Genomic DNA, 8977 nt, shown 5'->3' with positions numbered 1-8977 from the left:
TGTTAGACCCCCATAGAGTTCAGTGCTAATCAGTGAGACTCCCACAGGGTTCAGTGTTAATCAGTGAGACTCCCATAGGGTTCAGTATTAATCAGTGAGACCCCCATAGAGTTCAGTGTTAATCAGTGAGACTCCCACAGGGTTCAGTGTTAATCATTTGAGACTCCCATAGGGTTCAGTGTTAATCAGTGCGACTCCCATAGGGTTCAGTATTATTCAGTGAGTCTCCCATAGGGTTCAGTGTTAATCAGTGAGACTCCCATAGGTTTCAGTGTTAATCAGTGAGACTCCCATAGGGTTCAGTATTAATCAGTGAGACTCCCATAGGGTTCATGTGTTAATCAGTGAGACTCCCATAGGTTCCAGTGTTAATCAGTGAGACTCCCATAGGGTTCAGTATTAATCAGTGAGACTCCCATAGGGTTCATGTGTTAATCAGTGAGACTCCCACAGTGTTCAGTGTTAATCAGTGACACTCCCATAGGGTTCAGTATTAATCAGTGAGACTCCCATAGGGTTCAGTGTTAATCAGTGAGACTCCCACAGGGTTCAGTGTTAATCAGTGTGACTCCCACAGGGTTCAGTCTTAATCGGTGAGACTCCCATAGGGTTCAGTATTAATCAGTGAGACTCCCATAGGGTTCATGTGTTAATCAGTGAGACTCCCACAGGGTTCAGTCTTAATCGGTGAGACTCCCATAGGGTTCAGTATTAATCAGTGAGACTCCCATAGGGTTCATGTGTTAATCAGTGAGACTCCCACAGGGTTCAGTGTTAATCAGTGACACTCCCACAGGGCTAAGTGTTAATCAGTGAGACTCCAATAGGGTTCAGTGTTAATCAGTGAGACTCCCACAGGGTTCATTGTTAATCAGTGAGACTCCCATAGAGTTCAGTGTTAATCAGTGAGACTCCCATAGGGTTCAGTCTTAATCAGTGAGACTCCCACAGGGTTCAGTGTTAATCAGTGAGACCCCCATAGAGTTCAGTGTTAATCAGTGAGACTCCCACAGGGTTCAGTGTTAATCAGTGAGACTCCCATAGGGTTCAGTGTTAATCAGTGAGACTCCCATAGGGTTCAGTATTATTCAGTGAGACTCCCATAGGGTTCATGTGTTAATCAGTGAGACTCCCACAGGGTTCAGTGTTAATCAGTGAGACTCCCACAGGGCTAAGTGTTCATCAGTGAGACTCCCATAGGGTTCAGTGTTAATCAGTGAGACTCCCACAGGGTTCAGTGTTAATCAGTGAGACTCCCACAGGGTTCAGTCTTAATCAGTGAGACTCCCACAGTGTTCAGTGTTAATCAGTGAGACTCCCACAGGGTTCAGTGTTAATCAGTGAGACTCCCACAGGGTTCAGTGTTAATCATTGAGACTCCCACAGGGTTAATTGTTAATCAGTGAGACTCCCATAGGGTTCAGTGTTAATCAGTGAGACTCCCACAGGGTTCAGTGTTAATCAGTGAGACCCCCATAGAGTTCAGTGCTAATCAGTGAGACTCCCACAGGGTTCAGTGTTAATCAGTGAGACTCCCACAGGGTTCAGTGTTAATCAGTGAGACCCCCATAGAGTTCAGTGCTAATCAGTGAGACTCCCACAGGGTTCAGTGTTAATCAGTGAGACTCCCATAGGGTTCAGTATTAATCAGTGAGACCCCCATAGAGTTCAGTGTTAATCAGTGAGACTCCCACAGGGTTCAGTGTTAATCAGTGAGACTCCCATAGGGTTCAGTGTTAATCAGTGCGACTCCCATAGGGTTCAGTATTATTCAGTGAGACTCCCATAGGGTTCATGTGTTAATCAGTGAGACTCCCATAGGGTTCATGTGTTAATCAGTGAGACTCCCACAGGGTTCAGTGTTAATCAGTGACACTCCCACAGGGCTAAGTGTTAATCAGTGAGACTCCCATATGGTTCAGTGTTAATCAGTGAGACTCCCACAGGGTTCAGTCTTAATCAGTGAGACTCCCACAGGGTTCAGTGTTAATCAGTGAGACTCCCACAGGGTTCAGTATTAATCAGTGAGACTCCCATAGGGTGCATGTGTTAATCAGTGAGACTCCCACAGGGTTCAGTGTTAATCAGTGAGACTCCCACAGGGCTAAGTGTTAATCAGTGAGACTCCCTTAGGGTTCAGTATTAATCAGTGAGACTCCCACAGGGTTCATGTGTTAATCAGTGAGACTCCCACAGGGTTCAGTGTTAACCAGTGAGACTCCCATAGGGTTCAGTGTTAATCAGTGAGACTCCCACAGGGTTCAGTCTTAATCAGTGAGACTCCCACAGGGTTAAGTGTTAATCAGTGAGACTCCCACAGGGTTCAGTGTTAATCAGTGAGACCCCCATAGAGTTCAGTGTTAATCAGTGACACACTCCCACAGGGCTAAGTGTTAATCAGTGAGACTCCCATAGGGTTCAGTGTTAATCAGTGAGACTCCCACAGGGATCATTGTTAATCAGTGAGACTCCCATAGAGTTCAGTGTTAATCAGTGAGACTCCCATAGGGTTCAGTGTAAATCAGTGAGACTCCCACAGGGTTCAGTGTTAATCAGTGAGACCCCCATAGAGTTCAGTGCTAATCAGTGAGACTCCCACAGGGTTCAGTGTTAATCAGTGAGACTCCCATAGGGTTCAGTATTAATCAGTGAGACCACCATAGAGTTCAGTGTTAATCAGTGAGACTCCCACAGGGTTCAGCGTTAATCAGTGAGACTCCCATAGGGTTCAGTGTTAATCAGTGCGACTCCCATAGGGTTCAGTATTATTCAGTGAGACTCCCATAGGGTTCATGTGTTAATCAGTGAGACTCCCATAGGGTTCATGTGTTAATCAGTGAGACTCCCACAGGGTTCAGTGTTAATCAGTGACACTCCCACAGGGCTAAGTGTTAATCAGTGAGACTCCCATATGGTTCAGTGTTAATCAGTGAGACTCCCACAGGGTTCAGTCTTAATCAGTGAGACTCCCACAGGGTTCAGTGTTAATCATTGAGACTCCCACAGGGTTCAGTCTTAATCAGTGAGACTCCCACAGGGTTCAGTGTTAATCAGTGAGACTCCCACAGGGTTCAGTGTTAATCAGTGAGACTCCCACAGGGTTCAGTGTTAATCATTGAGACTCCCACAGGGTTAATTGTTAATCAGTGAGACTCCCATAGGGTTCAGTGTTAATCAGTGAGACTCCCACAGGGTTCAGTGTTAATCAGTGAGACTCCCACAGGGTTCATGTGTTAATCAGTGAGACTCCCATAGGGTTCAGTGTTAATCAGTGAGACTCCCACAGGGTTCAGTGTTAATCAGTGAGACCCCCATAGAGTTCAGTGCTAATCAGTGAGACTCCCACAGGGTTCAGTGTTAATCAGTGAGACTCCCATAGGGTTCATTATTAATCAGTGAGACCCCCATAGAGTTCAGTGTTAATCAGTGAGACTCCCACAGGGTTCAGTGTTAATCAGTGAGACTCCCATAGGGTTCAGTGTTAATCAGTGCGACTCCCATAGGGTTCAGTATTTTTCAGTGAGACTCCCATAGGGTTCATGTGTTAATCAGTGAGACTCCCATAGGGTTCATGTGTTAATCAGTGAGACTCCCACAGGGTTCAGTGTTAATCAGTGACACTCCCACAGGGCTAAGTGTTAATCAGTGAGACTCCCATATGGTTCAGTGTTAATCAGTGAGACTCCCACAGGGTTCAGTCTTAATCAGTGAGACTCCCACAGGGTTCAGTGTTAATCAGTGAGACTCCCACAGGGTTCAGTATTAATCAGTGAGACTCCCATAGGGTGCATGTGTTAATCAGTGAGACTCCCACAGGGTTCAGTGTTAATCAGTGAGACTCCCACAGGGCTAAGTGTTAATCAGTGAGACTCCCATAGGGTTCAGTATTAATCAGTGAGACTCCCACAGGGTTCATGTGTTAATCAGTGAGACTCCCACAGGGTTCAGTGTTAACCAGTGAGACTCCCATAGGGTTCAGTGTTAATCAGTGAGACTCCCACAGGGTTCAGTCTTAATCAGTGAGACTCCCACAGGGTTCAGTGTTAATCAGTGAGACTCCCACAGGGTTCAGTGTTAATCAGTGAGACCCCCATAGAGTTCAGTGTTAATCAGTGACACACTCCCACAGGGCTAAGTGTTAATCAGTGAGACTCCCATAGGGTTCAGTGTTAATCAGTGAGACTCCCACAGGGATCATTGTTAATCAGTGAGACTCCCATAGAGTTCAGTGTTAATCAGTGAGACTCCCACAGTGTTCAGTGTTAATCAGTGACACTCCCATAGGGTTCAGTATTAATCAGTGAGACTCCCATAGGGTTCAGTGTTAATCAGTGAGACTCCCACAGGGTTCAGTGTTAATCAGTGTGACTCCCACAGGGTTCAGTCTTAATCGGTGAGACTCCCATAGGGTTCAGTATTAATCAGTGAGACTCCCATAGGGTTCATGTGTTAATCAGTGAGACTCCCACAGGGTTCAGTCTTAATCGGTGAGACTCCCATAGGGTTCAGTATTAATCAGTGAGACTCCCATAGGGTTCATGTGTTAATCAGTGAGACTCCCACAGGGTTCAGTGTTAATCAGTGACACTCCCACAGGGCTAAGTGTTAATCAGTGAGACTCCAATAGGGTTCAGTGTTAATCAGTGAGACTCCCACAGGGTTCATTGTTAATCAGTGAGACTCCCATAGAGTTCAGTGTTAATCAGTGAGACTCCCATAGGGTTCAGTCTTAATCAGTGAGACTCCCACAGGGTTCAGTGTTAATCAGTGAGACCCCCATAGAGTTCAGTGTTAATCAGTGAGACTCCCACAGGGTTCAGTGTTAATCAGTGAGACTCCCATAGGGTTCAGTGTTAATCAGTGAGACTCCCATAGGGTTCAGTATTATTCAGTGAGACTCCCATAGGGTTCATGTGTAAATCAGTGAGACTCCCACAGGGTTCAGTGTTAATCAGTGAGACTCCCACAGGGCTAAGTGTTCATCAGTGAGACTCCCATAGGGTTCAGTGTTAATCAGTGAGACTCCCACAGGGTTCAGTGTTAATCAGTGAGACTCCCACAGGGTTCAGTCTTAATCAGTGAGACTCCCACAGGGTTCAGTGTTAATCAGTGAGACTCCCACAGGGTTCAGTGTTAATCAGTGAGACTCCCACAGGGTTCAGTGTTAATCATTGAGACTCCCACAGGGTTAATTGTTAATCAGTGAGACTCCCATAGGGTTCAGTGTTAATCAGTGAGACTCCCACAGGGTTCAGTGTTAATCTGTTAGACCCCCATAGAGTTCAGTGCTAATCAGTGAGACTCCCACAGGGTTCAGTGTTAATCAGTGAGACTCCCATAGGGTTCAGTATTAATCAGTGAGACCCCCATAGAGTTCAGTGTTAATCAGTGAGACTCCCACAGGGTTCAGTGTTAATCAGTGAGACTCCCATAGGGTTCAGTGTTAATCAGTGCGACTCCCATAGGGTTCAGTATTATTCAGTGAGTCTCCCATAGGGTTCAGTGTTAATCAGTGAGACTCCCATAGGTTTCAGTGTTAATCAGTGAGACTCCCATAGGGTTCAGTATTAATCAGTGAGACTCCCATAGGGTTCAGTGTTAATCAGTGAGACTCCCACAGGGTTCAGTGTTAATCATTGAGACTCCCACAGGGTTAATTGTTAATCAGTGAGACTCCCATAGGGTTCAGTGTTAATCAGTGAGACTCCCACAGGGTTCAGTGTTAATCAGTGAGACTCCCACAGGGTTCATGTGTTAATCAGTGAGACTCCCATAGGGTTCAGTGTTAATCAGTGAGACTCCCACAGGGTTCAGTGTTAATCAGTGAGACCCCCATAGAGTTCAGTGCTAATCAGTGAGACTCCCACAGGGTTCAGTGTTAATCAGTGAGACTCCCATAGGGTTCAGTGTTAATCAGTGCGACTCCCATAGGGTTCAGTATTTTTCAGTGAGACTCCCATAGGGTTCATGTGTTAATCAGTGAGACTCCCATAGGGTTCATGTGTTAATCAGTGAGACTCCCACAGGGTTCAGTGTTAATCAGTGACACTCCCACAGGGCTAAGTGTTAATCAGTGAGACTCCCATATGGTTCAGTGTTAATCAGTGAGACTCCCACAGGGTTCAGTCTTAATCAGTGAGACTCCCACAGGGTTCAGTGTTAATCAGTGAGACTCCCACAGGGTTCAGTATTAATCAGTGAGACTCCCATAGGGTGCATGTGTTAATCAGTGAGACTCCCACAGGGTTCAGTGTTAATCAGTGAGACTCCCACAGGGCTAAGTGTTAATCAGTGAGACTCCCATAGGGTTCAGTATTAATCAGTGAGACTCCCACAGGGTTCATGTGTTAATCAGTGAGACTCCCACAGGGTTCAGTGTTAACCAGTGAGACTCCCATAGGGTTCAGTGTTAATCAGTGAGACTCCCACAGGGTTCAGTCTTAATCAGTGAGACTCCCACAGGGTTCAGTGTTAATCAGTGAGACTCCCACAGGGTTCAGTGTTAATCAGTGAGACCCCCATAGAGTTCAGTGTTAATCAGTGACACACTCCCACAGGGCTAAGTGTTAATCAGTGAGACTCCCATAGGGTTCAGTGTTAATCAGTGAGACTCCCACAGGGATCATTGTTAATCAGTGAGACTCCCATAGAGTTCAGTGTTAATCAGTGAGACTCCCACAGTGTTCAGTGTTAATCAGTGACACTCCCATAGGGTTCAGTATTAATCAGTGAGACTCCCATAGGGTTCAGTGTTAATCAGTGAGACTCCCACAGGGTTCAGTGTTAATCAGTGTGACTCCCACAGGGTTCAGTCTTAATCGGTGAGACTCCCATAGGGTTCAGTATTAATCAGTGAGACTCCCATAGGGTTCATGTGTTAATCAGTGAGACTCCCACAGGGTTCAGTCTTAATCGGTGAGACTCCCATAGGGTTCAGTATTAATCAGTGAGACTCCCATAGGGTTCATGTGTTAATCAGTGAGACTCCCACAGGGTTCAGTGTTAATCAGTGACACTCCCACAGGGCTAAGTGTTAATCAGTGAGACTCCAATAGGGTTCAGTGTTAATCAGTGAGACTCCCACAGGGTTCATTGTTAATCAGTGAGACTCCCATAGAGTTCAGTGTTAATCAGTGAGACTCCCATAGGGTTCAGTCTTAATCAGTGAGACTCCCACAGGGTTCAGTGTTAATCAGTGAGACCCCCATAGAGTTCAGTGTTAATCAGTGAGACTCCCACAGGGTTCAGTGTTAATCAGTGAGACTCCCATAGGGTTCAGTGTTAATCAGTGAGACTCCCATAGGGTTCAGTATTATTCAGTGAGACTCCCATAGGGTTCATGTGTTAATCAGTGAGACTCCCACAGGGTTCAGTGTTAATCAGTGAGACTCCCACAGGGCTAAGTGTTCATCAGTGAGACTCCCATAGGGTTCAGTGTTAATCAGTGAGACTCCCACAGGGTTCAGTGTTAATCAGTGAGACTCCCACAGGGTTCAGTCTTAATCAGTGAGACTCCCACAGTGTTCAGTGTTAATCAGTGAGACTCCCACAGGGTTCAGTGTTAATCAGTGAGACTCCCACAGGGTTCAGTGTTAATCATTGAGACTCCCACAGGGTTAATTGTTAATCAGTGAGACTCCCATAGGGTTCAGTGTTAATCAGTGAGACTCCCACAGGGTTCAGTGTTAATCAGTGAGACCCCCATAGAGTTCAGTGCTAATCAGTGAGACTCCCACAGGGTTCAGTGTTAATCAGTGAGACTCCCACAGGGTTCAGTGTTAATCAGTGAGACCCCCATAGAGTTCAGTGCTAATCAGTGAGACTCCCACAGGGTTCAGTGTTAATCAGTGAGACTCCCATAGGGTTCAGTATTAATCAGTGAGACCCCCATAGAGTTCAGTGTTAATCAGTGAGACTCCCACAGGGTTCAGTGTTAATCAGTGAGACTCCCATAGGGTTCAGTGTTAATCAGTGCGACTCCCATAGGGTTCAGTATTATTCAGTGAGACTCCCATAGGGTTCATGTGTTAATCAGTGAGACTCCCATAGGGTTCATGTGTTAATCAGTGAGACTCCCACAGGGTTCAGTGTTAATCAGTGACACTCCCACAGGGCTAAGTGTTAATCAGTGAGACTCCCATATGGTTCAGTGTTAATCAGTGAGACTCCCACAGGGTTCAGTCTTAATCAGTGAGACTCCCACAGGGTTCAGTGTTAATCAGTGAGACTCCCACAGGGTTCAGTATTAATCAGTGAGACTCCCATAGGGTGCATGTGTTAATCAGTGAGACTCCCACAGGGTTCAGTGTTAATCAGTGAGACTCCCACAGGGCTAAGTGTTAATCAGTGAGACTCCCATAGGGTTCAGTATTAATCAGTGAGACTCCCACAGGGTTCATGTGTTAATCAGTGAGACTCCCACAGGGTTCAGTGTTAACCAGTGAGACTCCCATAGGGTTCAGTGTTAATCAGTGAGACTCCCACAGGGTTCAGTCTTAATCAGTGAGACTCCCACAGGGTTAAGTGTTAATCAGTGAGACTCCCACAGGGTTCAGTGTTAATCAGTGAGACCCCCATAGAGTTCAGTGTTAATCAGTGACACACTCCCACAGGGCTAAGTGTTAATCAGTGAGACTCCCATAGGGTTCAGTGTTAATCAGTGAGACTCCCACAGGGATCATTGTTAATCAGTGAGACTCCCATAGAGTTCAGTGTTAATCAGTGAGACTCCCATAGGGTTCAGTGTAAATCAGTGAGACTCCCACAGGGTTCAGTGTTAATCAGTGAGACCCCCATAGAGTTCAGTGCTAATCAGTGAGACTCCCACAGGGTTCAGTGTTAATCAGTGAGACTCCCATAGGGTTCAGTATTAATCAGTGAGACCACCATAGAGTTCAGTGTTAATCAGTGAGACTCCCACAGGGTTCAGTGTTAATCAGTGAGACTCCCATAGGGTTCAGTGTTAATCAGTGCGACT

Source organism: Petromyzon marinus, unplaced genomic scaffold (genome assembly GCF_048934315.1).
Source record: "Petromyzon marinus isolate PM22_M1 ecotype Great Lakes invasive population unplaced genomic scaffold, UKy_Petmar_22M1.pri1.0 PM_Scaffold_9, whole genome shotgun sequence".
Lineage (NCBI taxonomy): Eukaryota > Metazoa > Chordata > Hyperoartia > Petromyzontiformes > Petromyzontidae > Petromyzon > Petromyzon marinus.
Note: the sequence above shows the minus strand (reverse complement) of the source record.